Raw genomic sequence first — 21539 nt, forward strand, 5'->3', positions numbered from 1 at the left:
TAAGTCTTTAAATCAGGATTTAGGGACTTCAACAGCTGAGTCAAGGGAGAGAATTATTTCAGGAGTGGGTGGGTCAGCTTTTGTGGCCTGCATCTTGCGGGAGGTCAGACTAGATGATCATAATGGTCCCTTCTGATCTTAAGTTCTATGATTCTATGAAAAAATAACATGAGGACACTATTAAGAAGACATGATTAAATCAATGTTAGTCTGGTGAATACAACTACTTGGGTACATCCCTCTCATTTTGTATGTGTTGAATATTGCCACTTTCTGTATGTAACACTCTGTTTTATCTTCACTATGATCTCTCCAGGTCACTTAGTATTTGGTACTACGTTTGCTCACCACCACCCCTTTTGGTCTTGTCTGCAAATTTCGTTGTGGCTGCAATTTCACAGAAGATGCCCCACACAGAGATTTTAAAGCAGCTGCACAGATGTGAAGTGGTTTTTTTAGTTTAATTTAGCTGGTTTTAAAAACAAGGCCTCTGGAGACACTACAAAGGTTCTGGATTGAGCTTCATCTAACAGGAAACATAATGGCTTGGAGACTGACATATGTTTTCCCCATTGTGACAGAAGCTGCTTTGAGGACCCACCTGCAACACTCAGGAGCCCACCAGTTGCCTGTGGAGCCCAGCTTGAGAATTACTACACTGGGAGATTAGTTAATGAATACCAATTAATTTATAAATGGAACAACTGGTGCTGGGCTCATCCCCCAGAGCATGTAAAGCAATATCCTACCATTCATACAAGGGTTAGGGGAGCCAGGATTCACACCCCTGACTGTGGTGCAGTTGCATGGGGATGGAGGTAAATCAGGGGAGGATTTATCCCCTGACCTAGAGCAGACTGGATTTCAGGTAGTCAAAGTGAGATTAGTTCATTAGACTTGGCCACTATGCACTCACATACAGTGTTGGGCTTTAGCAACATCAGCTGTCTTGTGTCTGTACTGCAACAAGCTACTACAAAAAGCTCCCTTTGTTGCTTTCTTGTCTCTAATCTCCTGTACCATTTAATGCCTGGTTAGGGGAGGCTCATATTTAATAGCAACACTGAAGAATCTTCTTTGTATTATATTCCCAGAGTGAGAGATAGTGGAAATGGAGGTTTTCAGTGAAACAACTGTTTCCAGTATTAATCCCATTACAGCTGCTCAAAGAGTTGGGAAATAGGAGCTCTGATGGCATATCCCCCTTTCATGTTATTTTTCACCTTATGACCACAGCCCAGACTTTTACCAAAGGTCTCCTCTGAGTTCCACATTAACCAGCCTCTTCATCTTCCAACTTTCTTCCCTAAAGCACACCTGACTCTGGATGTTGCAGTGTTGCACACCCTTGATGTCAGAAGGGCTTTTCCCTTGTAGCAGGACAGGACTAAGCCATTTAGAAAATCTCGCAGGTTATTTGTATCTATTGCGGACAAATTGAAAGGATCTGTAATTTCCAAACAAAAGTCTCGCTAGATGGATATCTGAATGCATTACCTGGCTGTCATGATGAAAAGACCCTTGGGTGTCTTGAGTGAAACTGAAAACCTGCCAAATACTCTGAGCTTAGACCTGGTTATCTTGTGTATGCATATATTGTGCTTGAGCCCCTGGCGTCTGTAAGGATACAGCATTTAAGGACTGCTGTAAACAGGGAATCTGCCTGTTTGATAGATTTAAATCATATTGACCCTGAAATAATCTATCACAGACTTAAATTGTTGATTTTAATCGACTTTTCCATTTGTATGTCAGTTATATTCTAAAGAGAGGTGTGTTCTCAGTGGTTGATATAACCATTAAAACATGTTGGTTTACAACTAAACAGAGCCTTTATAATTTGATATATATCTTTGCTATTAGGAAGGTACACCATAACTATATACATTTTATTTAAGCAATTATAGTTTAATATTTTCAATTTCTTATTGTACATTTTTAGTATTTCAGAAAATGGTGAATCATATCGCTTATTTACTAAATAATTTACTTTTTGCTCATGATTAGTGTCAAGCTTCATGAGGATGATGACTTGGCTTTAATTAAACATACAAAACAGCATATATAATTAATTTTATTAAACAAAATAACCTTACATGTTTTGGATACATAAACTTCTCTTATTAAAACATGTTTTACATTTAAAACTAAATGTTCTATTAAAGGAATAGAGGGATTAACTGTAGTCAGTGAATTAAAGTGATTATTTCAGGTCAACTTGGGAAAATTTTCAAATATGCCTAGGTGAAAGTGACGGGTTTACGTTCTTACTCATCTAAGTCTCCTGAAAATGGAACAGTCTAAGTTACTTTTAAATGACCAAAAAAAAATCCAATTTAAATAAACCCATTTAAAAAACAAACAACCCAATTTTTATTCACACTGGTTTATTTGGGGGATTGCTACAAGTCCTGTCCATTTTTCGTGAGTTCCACACCAGAATTTTGGCTCCTCCTGTTGCTAACATGCAATGTGGTATTCAGGTGGGACTTCCACACCAATGGAATGTATTCACTTGAACTGTCCAGGGGGAAGTGAAAGATCCAAGGGCCCTGTTTGACAAGGGTAGGATGTTACTCCCCACACTGTCTTACCCAGTGTTCCCTCTCTCAGCCAAGTAGTTTCAGATACCTGTGAGCTATTGCTGAAGGCACTGTGGCTACCCATTGGCCTACAGCATTACTGCCCCAACAGTATAAAGGTCCTTATTGCAGAAAGCTTTGAGGTTCTCAAAATATGGAGGAAAATAAGGCCAAATTCAGTTCTGTTCTGTCAGAGTTGAAGAAAAGGTTGGGATTTCCATTTTGAAACCCAAAAGCAGGGCAGGTGCAACTTCCTTAGCTACTAGTTTGGTACAAACCCAGAATGCAGAAACCACATAGGATTCTGTGGTTTTTCTTGGTTTCAGTTTGAAAGGCAAACTGCCATGGTTTGGGCTGGGGATTGCTTTGAGATTATGGGTCTGAAACTGAAGTACCTAGCACACTTTGGCTGTATGTGCACTCGGGGGACCAGATTCTCTGCAGGTGTAAATGAGTACAGCTCCATTGAATTCATTGGTGCTTTGGCCATTTATGCCAGTGAAAACTGTGGCTCATGACGTTAACAAATTCTTCCACAGTTGTGATAACATCAGTACAGCTCTACCATAACTAGCAATGCTGGGAACACTAGTGCAGTCTTCGTGTCTTATTAATCAGTGTCAGTGAACCCCATTTGCAACATATCTAGATAACATGATGGTCTGTCCTAGCACTCTGTGTTGTTAGGATTGGTGGAGCTGCACTTGTGCTAGTGCAGCAGTGAGAGAATTCCATAGATATCTCAGTGAATACAAGGGTTCAGGGAGCTATGTAAGTAATAGAGGTGCAGAACAAAGGATGCACCTAGGGTGACCAGGCAGAAAATGTGAAAAATCGGGATGGGGGTGGGGGGTAATAGGAGCCTATATAAGAAAAAGACCCAAAAATCGGGACTGTCCCTATAAAATCGGGACATCTGGTCACCCTAGATGCACCTGATACTTCCTGAATTTACCCCTGTGGGTATTGCACAGCTCTCTTACCAGCTCACATGGGCTGCTTTTCTCCTCTTTCCTAGTTTCTATAATAAAAACAAACACACACCCTTTGCTGCTCTGTACCCTGAAGTCTTCTGAACTTTTAACCCCACAGATTTTGATCTTGGTCGTCTTCCCAACCTTGCTAACATATGATGCGAGTCCCAAGTCTGGTTTGCCTGACACTAGAGATGGAAGCAATGCAGTGTGGGGTTAAATAATGTGACACCTACTGAAAATGACAGCCTGCTCCAGAAGTTCACTTCAATTTAAAGCCTGTTAGACTGTTACAGTTTTAAACGACATCCTTATGGAAGAAATACTGCAGGATAGAATGATGGGCATTTGTTTCCCTTTTGAATGCCAGTTGTATCACATTTTTAACATGTGGCGAAATTGAAATACTCATCGGTTGAGCTGTGCCAAAAATCACTGGTTGTAAACCTTAGCAACAGTTTTCTGTTTTGAATCCCTTCATATCTTTATTCTGTTGTGGGAATCACTATTTGTTACTATGCCTTGAACAGCTAAAAGGCTGATGTAGAAGTCCCAGTTGAAAACATCATAGTTAAACTCGGCGGTAGGTGGAAACAGGGTGTGACAGTCATCTGAATTAATATTTTAGGCATTTAAATAAGCAGCTGGTTTTTTTCAGAACTTGTGAGTACTTATGGGTTTGTTTGTTTTTTAAAGTTAGTAAAAGCGGCAAAGAGTGCTGTGGCACCTTATAGACTAACAAACATATTGTTAGTTTATAAGGTGCCACAGGACTCTTTGCCGCTTTTACAGATCCAGACTAACAAGGCTACCCCTCTGATACTTAGTCAGTGGCACTGCAGGTACTTTGTGAAGTCAATGCGGTTATTCCAGACTTTTATATAAGGGTAAATGAATTCAGAATCTGGCACAAAGATCCAGGAATTTTGTTGCATCTTATATAGGTTAACTGAAAAAAACCCTTAAAAATGTAACTTGCTTTTCACCCTCTGAGCTGATTGTCACAGTTTTAAGGTAACTGCACCTTTGCCCTTTCCAGGAATGCCCTCTCAGGGCTCTAGAAGTCACCTCTTTCTGGGCAGGGATGTGCATCCCGCTCCCTCCTGACCCAGGGTTTTAACCTGCAGTGCCCTTGTACTCACTGTAATTCTCCCCAAGCAGGTTTGACATATGTCCCACCCTATTCTTTGCTTTCTCTCTAAGGTCATTGACACTATTTCACAACAACCAAATAACTCTTCCAAAGCAGAGTACATTAAGGACAAAAGCATTCAGAGAAAACCTAAAACAATAACAGGATCTAAATGCTTTACCTAAATACTTAAATTTCATATTTGGCTGTCTCAGGCTGCCAGAGAATAGGATTATTTCCTAGTCTGAGTTCAGAGTAACAGTCGTACATTGGCAGAAAGATGAGCTGTATGAGAGAGATGATTTGAAAGAAGCTTTTCCCAAATTGTAATTCTGGGAGGGTAAGAGGTGCTGGTCTTAGCCTCGGATGGTAGGTGTGAGAAAAAAGCATTGCTTGTCCCATTGTCTCTTCTATTGGTCACTCCAAACCATTGCTGTGGTCTAGAATGAGGTTGCAGGTCTTGTGCTGTAGCGTAGCTGTCTCTTGAGCAGGGGAGAGGCGATTCATGGGGAAACTAGTTAAGTGGGAGATGAGCCACAGAAGGAAAATTGAGGAGTCTAGTCTGCTCTGTCCAGGGCTTTGGAGCTGTGCTCCGGCTCCGCTCCAGCTCCACTGCTCCGGAGCTGCTCCACACTCCAGCTCCAGGCTCTGCTCCAAAAGCCCTGGCTCTGTCTTCTTTCTGTGGTGTATATCTTGCCTTGATGAGTGCTGGGCTGGGCAACCTCGCAGAGTGTTTCCATCCCTAACTTCTATATCTTTCTGAACCTATCTTGAGTTTTCTCAGAGTTCACCTTTATAATGGAGCAGGAGGCAGAATGGAATAGCCCAGATTGCTCGGCAGAGCAATGCAGCGTACCTTGGTCTGCTGCTCAGACAGACTCCATTTGCTGTCAACATGAGTCATGTCACCTGACTTGAGAAAGAAGAAAGCAAATGAATTCATAATCAGTTGACAATATGCAGACAATAGGAGTAATCACAGAGATTGGGGGAGGTAAATTCCCGCTAGAACCTCCAGCTTTACTCCCTGCACATGCAAGTTTGTTCCTTAGTGAACGTTTTGTAGTGTCTTGTCTTCAACGTCCCAGCTCAAAGGGGTTTGCTCCATGTCACTTGGGAGACTGTTCCACAGTCTAGTACATTTGGCTGTCAGGAAGTTTTGTCATATTCCTCTTTTTAATCTCATCCTGTTACTTCTACCTCTGTCCCTTTTTCCATCCTAAATAATTCCACAGCCTCTGGGGTGTTTCACCCTTCATATATTGATAGCCTGTTACTGTATCCCAATATCCTCACTGCTAATTTCTTAGCCAAATGCTACATATTAACTCTTTTGGGGCTTGTCTACATACAAAAGTTCTGGAATATGGCAGGATGTGGATATTAAAGAGGAATATTTATTCTTAAATAACTCCCATGGGTGAATACTCTTATTCCGGAATAAGAGTGGCTATTCTGCATTAACTTAATCCAATTTTTGGATTAAACTAAACAAGAAAGGGGCCCTCTTATTCCATAAGTGTCTCCACTCATGGGCTTATTCACAAATAGCTTTACAGCAATAACTCCGTATGTGGACAAACCTTCAGTTTTTCCTCATAACTCAGTCCTCCTTCCTCAATCATTTCTGTGGCTCTTCTCTAAACTTCCTGTAGTGTGTCCCTATCTTTTTATTAACAAATTTCCCAGACACTTCAGATGTGATCACACCAAAGTCTCATACTAATTCCTCATACTAAGGCTAGTAAAAGATTAAAACTTTTACCTCCTTCTATAGTTACAGCCAAAGCCCACTGTTTTCAGTAGGATTATTATATACTTACTGTTTGTATTGTGGCAGCCCCCAAAAGAATTAATTTAGGGTTGGCCCCCATTTTGTTGGGCCACCTGGTTCTTAAACTGTGGTCAGTGTGCTGTCTGATTACATGATGCTGGCTCTTGGCCTTGTTCCCAACTGCTAAATCGCACTGAGACAGCAAACAATATGTTAAATACTTCTGCAGTTTTACTTTCCTGTGTACGTTATTACTGCGGGAATGGTATGTGATTGTGAATGGAAGGGGAGATGGTCTATGCAGTCATGAGGGGGAGAGGAGTTTGTCCACATGACAATCTCTCAGTTAAGATATGGTCCATGCTAGGAAAATGTTTGAGAATCCCAGGGCTTGCTGCTGTGCAGACACATAGGAAAACACATTCCTTGTCCCAAAAAGTTTACGGTCTGATGTCGCACTGTTGCTGCTCCTTCACCAGAGTACCCCAAGATAGCACATATATGACCCTCCTATATGGAAAGCACTGCACCATTTCTGCTTTAACCCGCCACAGTTGATGTGAAGTAGCTAGACTGCAGAGAAAAGAACTGTTACTTTAATACAAACTAATTAGCCTAATTGTCATTAATCCGATGTGCCACTACAATCAGTGGTTGAGTGCTAATTGGATTGCTCATTAGTAATCAATAACAGCACCATTGGTTAATTGTCAACTGGTAATTGAATAGTTACTGTTGGTTTAATGGATTTCCACGTGGCTTTAGATCTCTAAAAGATGCCTGTTGTGATAAAGTGAGGCTGGCGGTTTTTACCCCATATGACGTTTTTTTTTCCTTCACAGTAAATGGGAAGCATTGTCTAGACCCGTCTTTAAAAGAACCTTCGTACTGTAATCAGTTGTTCCAGTCATGAAAAAAGAAAAGGTGGGGAGGTTTGAGTCTCTTTTGTCCTTTGGGGGAAAAACAGATGCATGTTGCAAAAGCTGACTCCACTGCACGTATCCAGGCAGAGAGACTGGGTTTTAGAAATTAAGAGCAGGACACAAACACGCAGTCCTTTTGTTTGCTGATAGCAAGCTGGGGGAGTGGATGGGATGGTTCTGCCCTGCAGAGTCCTTTGATAGATGATATTCTGACAACCACTGGCATAGAACAGTTCCGATCTTTAACGTTTGGTCCATGTCTAAAGTCCTCTCTATATTTGTCCAGCAGTAAGAGCACAGTTATACAGCCAATAGCAGCTGTATATAGTTTTCCTCACTTTACTTTATTCTGTTAATTGAATATGCAGGGACGGGGGCACTTTTTTTAAGATAGGGTGGTGATTGTGATCTGGAGTCATTGTAGCCAGTAGTGCCTGTGATGACTGCATCTCAGCATGTAATACGCTAGCTTGATCCAAACTCCATGTGCAATCTCTGGTGGGCTGCATCTCTATGTCCTAGGTGAGGGCACCAGTGATCTGTTCAATGTCTATGCAAACTAGCTGCATCCCTTTGGCTTCTAGCAAGTTACCAGCATGCCTCTCAGATGGGGAAAATTTGGGCAGCCTTGGGGCAGGGTCTCCTGAAAACTGATTGATATGAAATGTAGTCTAACAGTAGCCATTGGAGTCCATGAGTGTTGAGCTTGTCATGGGACAAGGTATTGTTAATCTTTTGTGATCCTGTGAGCCATGTCAGGTAACGGGGGCTAGGATGCAAAGATCGTTGTCCTAGAAATTCTTCTGATTGTCTCACTTTCAGTATTTTTTTTTTAAGTGGCGTATCACATGGCTGTGTTAGACAATCTGGCTTCCCAGTTTACACCTGCTTCATGATACCTGCTTCAAATCAACTTTTCCAGGCATAAGCTAAAATGGTGCAATGTTTTCAGACAGAAAGGCTTAATGATGTCCTATTTAATGTTCTATCGGTGGAAGAAAATCAGCACAAGGACATCAGACTCCTGTTCTGGGATCTCTGTAGATTGCTCTCATGTGCTGCTCCATCTGTGTGTCCCAGTTTATTTAGTTACATTACACTTGCCTAAAACGCCCCCTGTAGTTTCAGCTGGATACAGTATTCTCCCACACTTTTTGTTCTAAACACTTGGGACCGACATCTGAGTGGCCCTCATGCTAACACATGCGGTAGGGGGCCTGGCACACAAGAACTCCTTGCCGCTTCTTGTGAGGGCTTCCCACGTTGTGGTCCCTGCGCTCTGGGGGATACTGGGACTGCTTAGCTTCTCCTCTCCCTATGGAGTAACTTACTGAAATGGAGGAGGGACATGGGGCCATAACCCCCTCCTCCACACCAGCCCACCGGGGAGCAACCCGTTCTGTTATGAAGCTTAGGGTAGATGGCTCACCCCCCCCCATCCAATGTATATGGTGCAGCCCTGGGAGAGATCATACTTTCCTAAAGCACCATTTTGGTAGCACTTCTCATGGAGCAGCACATCTCCACCCACCCCATGTAGAGCAGTGGTATAAATGCTACAATCTAGATTTTGGGGTAATGTTACTGTACACTGTTAAATGGTTGCCACTATCCACTCCAGAGAAGGCTGTGTTTCAGGGATGGATGAAGTGATCCATGTATACTGTGGGTGGGTGGGTATATGCACACACTCAGCGCGCTCTGTGATCCGGCTATGATCTCTCTGCATCTCTTTTACATGTTTGCCTTTCACTTTAAATATTAAACTTGGGCAACTTCTTTCATTGCCAGACTTCTAGATTAGTTTGGAACGGTGGGTCTCTTACTCTGTACTCACTGACACTAGTGTAAATAGAGAGTGAGTGGAGAATTTGGCCCTAGTGAATATAACTCGGCTTACAAGGGGTCAGAGAAGTACCTGGTCTGTCATGTCTCAACAACAGAATTTCATTAGCCACTAACAAAATTTTAAGGTTTGGGGAACTTGTTTACCTTTTCTGTAATGCCTTTGCAGTAGCAATCAGCCCTCTCCCTCCCTCCCTGCCCCCTCCAGGTGTTTCTTGTGGGATTTGGCTCCTCCTGTTAGTCAGTGCTGGGGAAATGTCAGACAGCTTTAATCGTATTTGCAGTCCAGTGAGATTTGGAAAAATAAGGCTTTGTAAATGGGAACTCTATCCCCATAGCTGTGTGAGTTAACTAATTAGTGGCAGTATTTGCCACATTCCAGTAATGAACTCCTAGCATGCATGTGAAATGTTCGTGCCTGGCAGTATCACTGTCTCAACCAACTTTCTTCTGTATGAAGTCTTCCATACAAACTATAGCCCACACTACTTCGCAGGTAATTAAGAAAATATTAGGCAAGGGAAAAGCTTTCAGGCCCTGGCCTCCCTCAAACACCTTTAGCTCAAATGGCAGGTGCCTGTGGTTTTTGGAGCTGTTATATCCCTGGGAAGTTGCAAGTGACTAATATGTAGCTGAGTAACAAACCTGAACTTGTATCGTTCAAGTTACGTATATGGCCCTCATAGCTATAGTATATGAGCCCTCACAATCATTAATGAATTTTTTGCTCACAACCTCCTCTGCAAAGTAGTATCCCATTTTACAGCTGGGCAACTGAGGCATGGGTAGATGAAGTGACTTGCCCAAGATCACACAGGAAGTCTTGAATGAGCTGGGAGTTGAGCCCAGGTCTCACTAGTCCTGTGCCTTTCCATTAGACCACCCTTTCATATGCTGTCCTTAGCTATTACTTATATTGAAATCTTCTAAAGGAGAAAGACAGTGCTTCTCCAAAAATGTTGAGTTTCTTTTAAATAGAAGAAGAAATAAAGACATTAAAATGTATGAGAGATCTTGTGGGCCAGGTCAGGGGTCGGCAACCTCTGGCACGTGGCTCGCCAGGGTAAGCACCCTGGCAGGCTGGGCCAGTTTGTTTGCCTGCCGCGTCCACAGGTTTAGCCGATCGCGGCTCCCACTGGCCGTGGTTCGCTGCTCCAGGCCAATGGGGGCGGTGGGAAGCTGCGGCCAGCACATCCCTCAGCCTGTGCCGCTTCCCGCTGCCCCCATTGGCCTGAAGCGGCAAACTGTGGCCAGTGGGAGCCGCGATCAGCCAAACCTGTGGATGTGGTAGGTGTAAACACTGGCCCGGCCCACCAGGGTGCTAACCCTGGCGAGCCGCGTGCCAGGGTTTGCTGACCCATGGTCCAGGTCAACCACCACTGAAAAAGCATCCTCACAAAAGATGGTTTCCCTTGGGAGTGACCTGAATTTAGTCTGTAATAATGACACACAAATGTTGCTTTCTGACATGCCATTTCTTGTGCTCACAATTGTAATGCAGTTAATGTGGAGCCTTGAGAGAACTGGAATGTATCTTAATTAGCAATCTCTGATTTCCCAGATTTGTAATTAGCAATCTTTGGTGTACCAGAAGTGTTGCTGTGGCAACAGGGAGGAAATTATCAAGTGGTTGCTGTACTATATCAGGTAAATTATTATTCCTTGTGTGCACTGTGCTGTTCTAGGGGGCAAACTGCCTTCTTCTTGTTATCATAACGGTGTTTAGCATAGATTTCAGTGTAGTCAAGAGCCACAATTAAGCGTCCTTTATATGAGAGAGAGAGAGTGCCTTCTAATTGGAGTTTAGCTTCTGTAATGGGATTTGAAAGATGTCAAATGTGCACAGTATCCTCTAACAGTTTTATTTTAAAGGTGAGGCATGATAGCTATCATGATGCTTAAATTTCACTGGTTGCTCAGTTATATGGCACTCCTTAGAGGGAAGATCTTTAGTACTACAGCATAGTAATTGGGGCCATATAATTACCTAGATTGGTGCCCCAATCTCCCTTCTGCACCCAAACTCCTTCCCTCATAGTTAACTGGCATTTTTCACTTACCAGCACCTCCCATTCCCCCCAACATGCTAGATAAAACAGCTTTTACTGTACTTCCATGCTGTAATTAAGTTGCTCCTGAACCTTCTCTTTGGTAAGCTAAATAGATTGAACTCCTTGAGTCTGTTAGTGTTACTGTAAGGCAGATTTTTTGATCCTTTAATCATCCTTGTGTCTTTTTTCTGAACCCTCTCCAGTGAATCAACATCCTTGTTGAATTGTGGGCACCAAACTTGGCACAGCAGGTTGCATCTGTGCCAAATGCTAGGGTAAAATAACCTCTTGCTTGATAGTCCCCTATTTATGCCTACAAGGATTGCATTAGCCCTTTTGACCACAGCATCGCACTGGGAGCTCGTGTTCAACTGATTATCCACCACGACTCCCAAATCTTTTTCAGAGTCACTGCTTCCCAGAATACAGTCCTCCAATCCTGAAAGTATGGCCTACATTCTTTGTTCCTAGATGCATACATTTACATTCAGCCATATTAAAACCCATATTGTTTGCTTGCATTCAGCTTACCAAGTGATCCAGATAGCTCTGTATCAGTGTCCTTGCCCTCTTCATTATTTACCGCTCCCCCAGTTTGTGTGTAATCTACAAATTTTATCAGTGATTATTTTGTTTTCTTCCACATCGTTAATGAAAATGTTAAATAGTACAAGAACCAATTACTGTGGGACTCACTAGAAACAAATCTGTTCAATGATGATTCCCCATTTACAGTTACATTTTGAGACATATCCGTGAACCAGCTTTTAATCCCTTTAATGTGTGTCATGTTAAATGGAGTAAAAGCTGGCTAATTAATAGCCCTAACATCAAGGCAGTGCAAGGAGTTAAAGGTCCTGGCTCTACAAAGTTCCTGAGTACCCTCAATGCCACTTCTCTTAATGGGCCTAAATATGGATTTGGCTGCCTAGATCTAGGCACTTAAACAAAAACTCCATTTGTTTGTTTTTAAATGTCCTGAACTTCTGATACTCAATTTCCACATCTGCTAAACGGGTTAGTAATATTTCCCTACCCACAAGGCTATTATGAGGTTCATTTGTTAATGCTATGCATTTTGTGATTGCACTCATGGAGAGGGCTCAAGAAATACTGTTCTCTCAGAATAGCTTCATGTCTGCCCATCATCATCTCCATGTTGTGATGATTCTGCCTCCTACTCAGCGAGGTCTCTGATGTGACCAGTGACCTTGATGTAATGATTACTTGGGTATTCTCATTACACCAACCTGTCAAACTGAAGTATGCATTAGCACTTATTGGATAGTGATTGTCAGGGAGGACCAGTGAGCCTGGAGCTTGTGATGGGGCTCCTACAATACTACTTATGTGCAATGTAGTATTGTCCCACAGAATGCGGGATGTTAACCGTGTCCCCCAGACCCTATTCTCTGCTTCTCTGGCTCTGCAGACTGGCATTTATCTGCAAGGATACTTCTGAAGGTCCCAAAATAGAGTATATTACACACATAGAACCTTACTTCTGTGGCCTTAAAGGCCCTTACAAACATTAATGAATTAATTAAACCTTGCACAGCATCTTGGGAATAAACAAATAATGTCGACGTGCCCATTTATAGTTGGAGAAACAGACAAAGGCTGTTGTCACTTCCTGCAGCAGAGCTAGAGAGGGAACAAGAACATTCTTATTCCCAGGTCTAGTCATGGAGCAACATTCCTTCCCTAATTGTGGTCCATTAAAGATAATTTTCTGCATTTGGGGGATGGCCCTTGGCAGCTGGAGTTTTATACTGTGTAAAGCTTATGTATTATTATTATTTATTTATTTATTGTTGTGAAGCATTGTCATTGGGAGGCAGTGTGACCAGTGGTTAGGGCACTGGATAAAGATTTGAGAGACCTGGGTTCTAAACTCTGCTCTGCTGCTAATCTGCTCTATGACTTTGGACTAGTCTCTGTGCCTCTTTTTGCCTCCCCACCCCTCCCCCGGGCCTTTTGTCCATCTTACCTATTTATAGTGTAAGCTATTCAGGCCAGGGATGGACTTTACTATGTGTCCATACAGTGCCTAGCCCAATGGGATACTGACTTCAGTTGGGGTTGCTATGCTTTAATGTAGTACAAGTAAATAATAATTCCTGTTGCTTTCACAGATCCAGGCGAAATAGGGTCCCATTGTATTAAGTGCCATACATACACATAGTATGAGATAGGGCCAAAGAAGCTTACAATATCATTTGGCAAGAGAAAGGAAGTGCTGTTGTACAGATAGTGGACAGAGGCACAGAAAGATTGTGACTTGCCCAGGATCATTCAGGAAATTTGTAGCAGAACCAGAAATTGAACCCAGATCTTCTTGAGTTCCTGCCTGGTGCCTTAACCACAAGCCCATCCTTCCTCTCCGTGTAGCATGTGTTGTATTTGCTGTCACTCGCATGGAAGTGATCTGCTTCTACAAAAGCAAAAATAAAATGAGGTGAGCTTTAGGAAAGGGCCAGTAATTGTTGAAATTACTCATCCTTTCTATTTACTGTGGAATGCAAAGGGTGAGGAGGGGGGATGATGTTTGGTGACACATCAAAGGCCTAGTCTAAGCTGCAGAGACCCACGCAGGGAGTTAGTCAATCTGTATGAATGTACCCAAAAAATGCACTATAGGATTTAAAATGAAAATGAAAAACTGCAAAACACCCTTGCTTCTATGGCAGTGAGGAGGTTGCTACTTTGTTTTGGGTTTTTTTAGGGAGAGATCTCTCTCTAATGAAAAATAATAGTGAAATCCAAAGTGCAAAGGCTTCTGAAGCTTTCAGTGTGGCATTAGGAAACAAAAAGAGAGAGAGAAATAAAGTTGCCTCATACAAGGCCCCATCTTACAAACTGCTGACCATCTCCTGTAAAATACTTGCCTACCCTCAGTTCCTGTTGATGTCAGTGGGAGCTGAGGGCACCCCAGCAACTTGCTGGAGGGACTCAGCACCTGGCTGAACAGGTGTGAAGTCCTTAGTAGCAGTGGTTGTGTTTACTTGGGTTAAAAGAGATTCTAGAGGCTTTTTTCTACAGGCAGTTTAGTACTAGTGAACTTGATAGTGTGGAGAAGCTTGCTCTGACAATGCCCTTAGTATTACACCTCTTCTCTCCCCCAGATTACCTGCTTCTAGGGCTGAAGGGGCAGGTTTCTCTGCAGGCATTCTTTCCTGCAGCCTCTCCACTGAGTGCCAAGAGTGTATATTATTGCAGCACCTACGAAAGCCAATTGAGATGTCGGTCCCGTTGTGCTAGGCGCTGTACAAACATCATAATTCCCTGCCCCACAGAGCTTGCAATCTAAATAGGCAAGTCAGACACAGGGTGGGAGGAGAAACAGTGACTCACCCAAAGTCGCACAGTAGGTTAGGAGGATGGGCAAAGCTGGGAGTAGAACCCAGATCTTCTAATTCTCAGGCCAGTGTCCTACTCAGTAGATCATGCTGCCTCCCATAATGATATGGACACGTGTGCCATGCTAATGAACAAGTGTCTGATGGTAGCAATCTGTGATCACTGCTACTTACAGGGGCTCTGTTCTCCCCCTGTAGGATAAGGATAATTGCTATGGAGCTCAGTGTGAGTTACGTATAGGAGACAGTAGAAAGTGAGTGTTCCTGGGCTGGATTTCATTTGCTGACCTATGGCGGAGCAGCTCTGTATCCTGTTACCATTCATCTGAGCCATGTGGTGCCTCATAAAGATATTTTTGAGGGATGTCAGTCATCTTAACAGTATCTACTTCCCTCTAGCACTCCCTGTATGCTATAGCTTCAAACTGCAGTAGTGCTATTGTAAGCTTTACTGTAGAACGCTGTAGGGGATCTGCTATTCCCTGCATACTCTCCATTCATGAGTCTGGCTCTTTAAATGCACACGCTGTTATCTAATGTAAATATGAAAATATTTCAGAATAAATTTTTAAAGCCATGTTACAAAACTAAGAACATTGACCTTTTGAAATGATTTTCAGCTGGTGCAGTTTTCCCCGTTGCTTTCCCCATCTCCTCCGCTCCTGCTCCTGCACAGTCTTGTTAACACTTATTGCGGAGGTCTGGCGAAAGCCATCTTACAGTCGGGTCCTTTTTCTCTGGTGGATCCAGAGACATGACGTCAGGGTGTTTTTCTGTGAAGCACACAGGATGTTGCAGCCAGCCAAGAGCTGTGTTTATGTTGATAACATTACAAGTATTTCCTCTCCGTTTCCGAATCAGCAGGAGGAGGAGGAGTGGGGGAGGAGAGGCTCAGATTGCTCTGGCTTTGGGGAAGGATGCATGAGGCCTTTTATGTTAAGAACTCAACACAGCGCTGTCATTTATTTATGCTGCATTTGGGAAAAGGACTTATTTAAACAAAGGGACGGGAGAGATTCTCTCGGGGACAAGACTGACTTGCAAAGGTCTCGTACTACATGGGGTGCTCTTTGTTGCTCTGCACTATGGATCATTTTTTAAGGTGATGAAACAGCTTTGGCAAGTGATAGTTGATGACATTAGCAGCTCCCAAGTCTTCTATTCAGTGATCTATCTGAGCATTCTCCCTTCTCCTCCCTGCGCAATCTGCTTGAGATTCAACAACCTTTTTTTTAAACATATGTCAAGGGGGCTGTTAAAGCAGACAGCTGCATTACAACTGATGTAATTCTAAACCATGTCTGAGCCGTGTTAGCTAACTCAGCTGTACAGGCAAGGCAGGACTTGCATCATTTTGTCTTCTTCTAATGGCCTTTCTATCAATTGCCCACAGGGCCATTCCAGGAATTGGTATGTGTCTTTGATGTAAGTGCCTGTAGACCTCATCAATACAGTGATAATGGCAATGTATGGAGAGCATTCTCTGCTGTCATTGTGCAGTCTGATTTCATCCCTGTCTTCAGTTAGTGAGGAATCAAAAAGAAAAAGACAAGTGCCTTATGAACCTCATTCTGTCACAGGAGGAGGCAGCCTGATCCAGTAGACAGGATATTATGCTTGGATTCAGGACTCCTGGGTTCTGTTCCTGATTCGTTGTGACTTCGGACAAAATTTCACCTCTCTGTACCTCAGTTTCCCCATCTATAAGATGGGGATAATATGTAAAGCCCTTTGAGATTTATGGATTAAAACCCCTATATAAGTGGTGGTAGTTAATATTATATCTGATAGAATATTGTCAAATGAGGAAGTAATTGTTTGCAACCAGACTTCATTCAAACAACAAATGAGGATTTTTTAGGGCAGGTAGAAGAGCCAGGGACTCCATGTAGTTCCTTAGGAACTTCGCTACTGCTATTGATTTTACTTGGAAGATGCTTAGATACTATTGGTAGGCAGGACTATAAAAACCTTAAGATACATATCTAGTTTTATACATTCACCCACATATCTGAGCTGTTAGCAGCAAGGGACTGAGAATCTGAACCCATAGGTTCTATTTCTGCTCTGTCACTGACTTACTGAGTGACGTTGGGCAAATAATGCCATTGTTCCTTCATTCAGTATGCTTAGGCGTGCAACAAGAAGGCATCCAGTTTGATGAAAAATGGGAACAGTCCAAAATTCCTTTCTGTTGATATAAGAAGTGGTGATGGGAGGTGCAATATACACATTTTCCATTGATCAATGAGAGATGGATTGCGTAGAGAGACTTAGAGCAGAAATGCCATGTGAGTACTAAGTGGTGTTTCAGTATGAATAGGAAGCCTCCCAGATACAGTGATTCATCTGTTCATCTTTGTACAAAATGTTACTCTAAATCCAGTGTTGGCCTATGCGAGTAAATCCCAAATGTGTTTTAAGAATGAAAGGTGGGGGAGAGGGGAGAGACTTCCCTATCTTATTTGCCTGGAATAAGCATCTCATCAGATTATCTGGTGGAGGAAACACATACCTTGCAATCTGTGAAAACTCCAGAGCTCGCAGGTTGCCCTGCTAGGGTCCTTTTGACTGCCCCGACCTTTACTCATGCACTTCTTAACAAGTGTTTGGAGAATTCATTTTCCAGCAGCTGAATGATTATGGCATGTGGGGTCTGCCTTTGTGGCCAAACCTCTTCTCTGGAGAGGCACACTAGTGTATGGGTGGAGGTGTGAAGTTGAGGCTAATTTCACAACATGGATTTGTCATCAACAAGCCATGTCAAACCAGCCTACCTTAATTCTTGGACAGGGTTACTGGCCTAGTGGATGGGGAGAAGCAGTAGACATGATATCTTGATTTTAGTAAGGCTTTTGACACAGTCCCACATGACCGTCTCATAAACAAATTAGGGAAATGCCGTCTAGATTAAATTAATATATGGTGGATGCACAACTGGTTCAAAGACCATACTCAAAGTAATTATCAATAGTTTGTTGTCAAACTAGGAGGACATGTCTAGTAGGATCCCGTGAGGGTTGGTTCTGAGTCTGGTACTATTAAATATTTTCATTAATCACTTGGATAAGAGTGGAGATTATGCTTATAAAATTTAGAGATAAAACAAAGCGGTGGAGGGGTTTCAAGAACTTTGAAGCATAGGATTAGAATTCAAAGTGACCATGACAAATTGGCTAATTGGTCTGAATTCGACAAGATGAAATTCAATAAAGATAAGGGCAAAGTACAAGGGAGTCGCATCTTACATGGGGGTTAGGTTCTGAAGTCAGCGCGTAAGGCGAAAATCGTGTATAGTCAAACACTCATTGAGTGGAATGGCGGGCAGAATTGCCCACACTACAGGTACAGTATTGAAATTGTTGTTTTTCTCTTTTTTGTTGTTGTTTTGCCGAGTGCATATAGTTAAAATCACATAAGTTAAATGCGCCTGTGATGCGACTCCACTGTACTTAGGGAGGAAAAATCAAATGCGTAACTACAAAATGTGAATAACAAAAGAACTACTTAGAAGGATTGGGGGGAGGAGATTATAGTGGATCACAAATTGAATAGGAGTCAACACTGTGATACAGTTGCAAAAAAGGCGAATATCATCTTGCAGTGTATGTGAGAGTTGAGAGGTAATTGTCACACTCTAACCAGCACTGGTGAGGCCTCATTGGATGTACTCTGTCCAGTTCTGGGTGCCACACTTCAGGAAATATGTGAACAAATTAGAGAGAATCCAAAGGAGAACAACAAAAATGATAAAAAGTTTAGAAAACCTGGCCTATCAGGAAAGGTTAAAAACTGGGCCTGTTTAGTCTTGAAAAAAGAAGACTGAAGGGCAACCTGATAAGTCTTCAGATATGTTAAGGATTGTTCTAAAGAGGGCTGTGATCAAATGTTGTCCATATCCACTGAAGGTAGGACAAGAAATAATGGGCTTCCTTTACAGCAGTGCTACTCAAAGTGGTGGTCCGTGGACCGGTGCTGGTCCACGAGCCATTGGCTGCTGGTCCGCGGCAAGTTTCCAGGAAAGAAAGAGAGAAATAATAGTATAATTTAAAAATCACACCGGAATTCCACCAAGAATAATTATCATTCGATAAAAGTTGACAATATTAAATATTATGTTTTCAGAAGCACATATTACAATATTGATAAATAAACAATATAAAGTCTGCCAATTTTTATTTTATTCATTATATTGTTTCTGATATAAATAATATTACTACAAATGTTCAAATAATATTTTCTTGGATCTAGTCATTTTATACTATCTGCCCAGATGCACGGCCTTTCAGTCAGTCTTCAGTGTATTTAAATGGGAACATCTCCGCATGTACGCCACACTCCCATTCCAATGAATACAGTGAAGAATGTTAGTTTTTCTGATCTGATGTGATACATACCTATGCAAAAACGATAATATGGCACAAATATGGTATGGGAAATATGGTTACCGGTCCCTGGCACATTGGGGGGAAAAAACCTGCTGGTCCGTCACATCAGATAGTTTGAGAAGCACTGCTCTACAGCAAGGGAGATTTAGGTTAGATATTAGGAAAAACTTTCTAACTATAAGGCTACTTAAATACTGGAATAGGTTTCCAAGGGAGGTTGTGGAATTCCCATCACTGGAGGCTTTTTAAGAACCGGTTGGACAAACGCTTGTCCGGTGGCCTGAGCGCAGAGAGCTAGACTAGATGACTTCTTGAGGTGCCTTCTGGCCCTACATTTCTATGATTCTGTGTTCCTTCCACTCTGTCTTCATTACTTGTGATCAGCCACAGACTAGTAATTCATATTGAGAAAAGTAAATGGCTGTGCTTGAGATGGCAGTAGTCAAAAAAGTCTTTGTGATGCAACCTGACACCAGTGGTGGGGTTTTCCTGCTTTTGGTTTCCTTGCAGAATGGAAGCCTGCAAGGTTTATGGTGATTTTTGCTCACATTCACAAACCTTTGAAGTACAGAGAAACCTAAGACAAAAGCCTCACTCCAACCCCCAGCCCCCAGAAGTTTGGGAATGTTAGGATCTGTATACAAACAATGTGGCTTAGGACCATCTCTGCTCTGGAATGAAATTGCTTTGCTGTGTGTTTTTGCATTAAAATCCTATAGTTTAGCATACTCTTGGTGTAAACCTGGGGAATCTGAATGGTTCTAGATTCTTCTAGATGCTTCAAGGGAGAAGCTATAAGTAGAACAGTTGTACTGAGCATATGATGCTTCCTGCTTTATACCTGTGCTCCAGGATCTGCCCTGGCTTACAGTTACATGTGAAAGCAACAAAGAATCCTGTGGCACCTTATAGACTAACAGACGTTTTGCAGCATCATTACATGTGAAAAAGTTGGTTGTAACCCTAAAAGCCTTAAAAGGTTCAGAATTTTTGAGGTCTTGCCTACAATAGAGAATTAAACCAGTTGTACTAACCCAGTTTCAGCACAAGCTGTTCAATGTATATGCATTATCCATGCCTGAACCAGTTGAATGCATCCATATTAGCCCTAGCCTAAACCCTTTCAGATGTAATGTTTTCTGGGTAGCTATCTCACAATTCCGGGCTTGGCTTCCAGAAGCAGTGCATTCTGGGAGATGTTGCAAGACCACCAGTTGAACCATTTCAGCTTGCCTCTGTTCACGCTGGCACTAAACTGTTTCAGACTGAACTGGCTAAGTTTTAACCAGTTATTAAACCTGCTGAAAGGCTAGCTGTTCTAACTGGTTATGAAGCCATTTGGGAAACAAACTTGTGTGGGTGCAATGTGTTCTAAGTGATTTGCTCTCACTAGGGCAGACCAGGTCGCAGAATCATCATCTTCCCTGTGTGATACCAGAGTAGTTGATCACTTGACGTGCTCAAGCTAGCAATCCACAATTTAATCAGGAGGGGCTGGCAGCAGAGTGACTTCAATGAAGGGTCCTTGTCTCTAGAACTAAATCCCCACATTGGTCTAGCAGATTTTGGGTTTGTTGACCTTTAGATCATCCTGCAAGTTTGATTTATGCAAGGCTTTCTGTGGGAAAGTGGGTCGAGTGGGTGGTACCGGGTGATGTGAGAGTCCCAGTTTGAATGGGGCTGGGAGGACCTTGTATTTTGGACATTGTTTCTAGTGTGTTTATGACTTCAGTGTTGTCTGAGTGCCCAGAGCTTGGGGTGGGCCCAGATTGAAACAGAGCAAAATAAATACATTGAGAACAGATGTCATAGGAGAAGGGAAAAAATAGGCTGAACATCAAGAGTTAAACCTTTTCTGGCAATGAGATGGCTTAATCAGTAGAACGGTCTGTCAGTTAAGGAAAGTGGTGGAAACTTTGTCCCTGGAGACATTGAAAATTAAACTGGACAAATGCCAAAAGCATGTACTACAGGGAATTACCCTGCAATGGAAACTGATGAACTAAATGGGATCTAGGAGGTCCTCTCCATCTCTGGCTTCTGTGAGCCAACTGAATTGGGCTTTGATTAATTTGTACTAATATCAAACAGCAGGTCCAAAACCCAAGCAGATTAAAATGCAATTACTGAATTTACTAGTCTCTAGTTCAGAGGCCTCAGTGAGAAGCAGTGTAATTTAGTGGACACTGGACTGGGATTCAAGAGACTTGGGTTCTGTTCCTTCGCTAGCCAGCAGGGTAACCTTCGACACCGTTCTGTTCCTCAGTTTCTCCACCAGTAAAATAGAGGTGGTGATATTTCCTTTTGTCAAGCTGTTTAAGATCTACTAGGGAAAAGCTTTATATAAGAACAAAGTGTTATCAGTAACTGTATCGGACAAAGCCATGGAGACTATTCTGTAGAGTGCAATCCTACACATGTTCCCTGCATGTGATGAGGCAGAGAGATGGACTAACTGAGCTTAGTAGTAGGATGTTTCCATCTTATATCCTCCTGGATGTGGGAGTGAGT

At 42.4% G+C, this 21539-nt stretch overlaps 1 protein-coding gene across 7 annotated transcripts in view; it reads left to right on the forward strand.

Annotated features, from left to right (window-relative positions):
• The window catches only part of PTPRA (protein tyrosine phosphatase receptor type A), a 240968-nt gene that overhangs the window by 156215 nt on the left and 63214 nt on the right, over nt 1-21539 (forward strand). The window contains exon 1 of one of the 7 annotated variants that reach the window (XM_045017596.1): nt 10801-10877. The exons of the other annotated variants lie outside the window; for them this stretch is intronic. The gene's annotated coding sequence lies outside the window, so the exon portion shown is untranslated. Of the gene's footprint in view, nt 1-10800; nt 10878-21539 lie in introns of those variants that run through there. 7 annotated transcript variants of the gene reach the window in all.

The sequence above is a fragment of the Mauremys mutica genome, chromosome 5, assembly GCF_020497125.1.
Source record: "Mauremys mutica isolate MM-2020 ecotype Southern chromosome 5, ASM2049712v1, whole genome shotgun sequence".
NCBI classification, from domain to species: Eukaryota; Metazoa; Chordata; order Testudines; family Geoemydidae; genus Mauremys; species Mauremys mutica.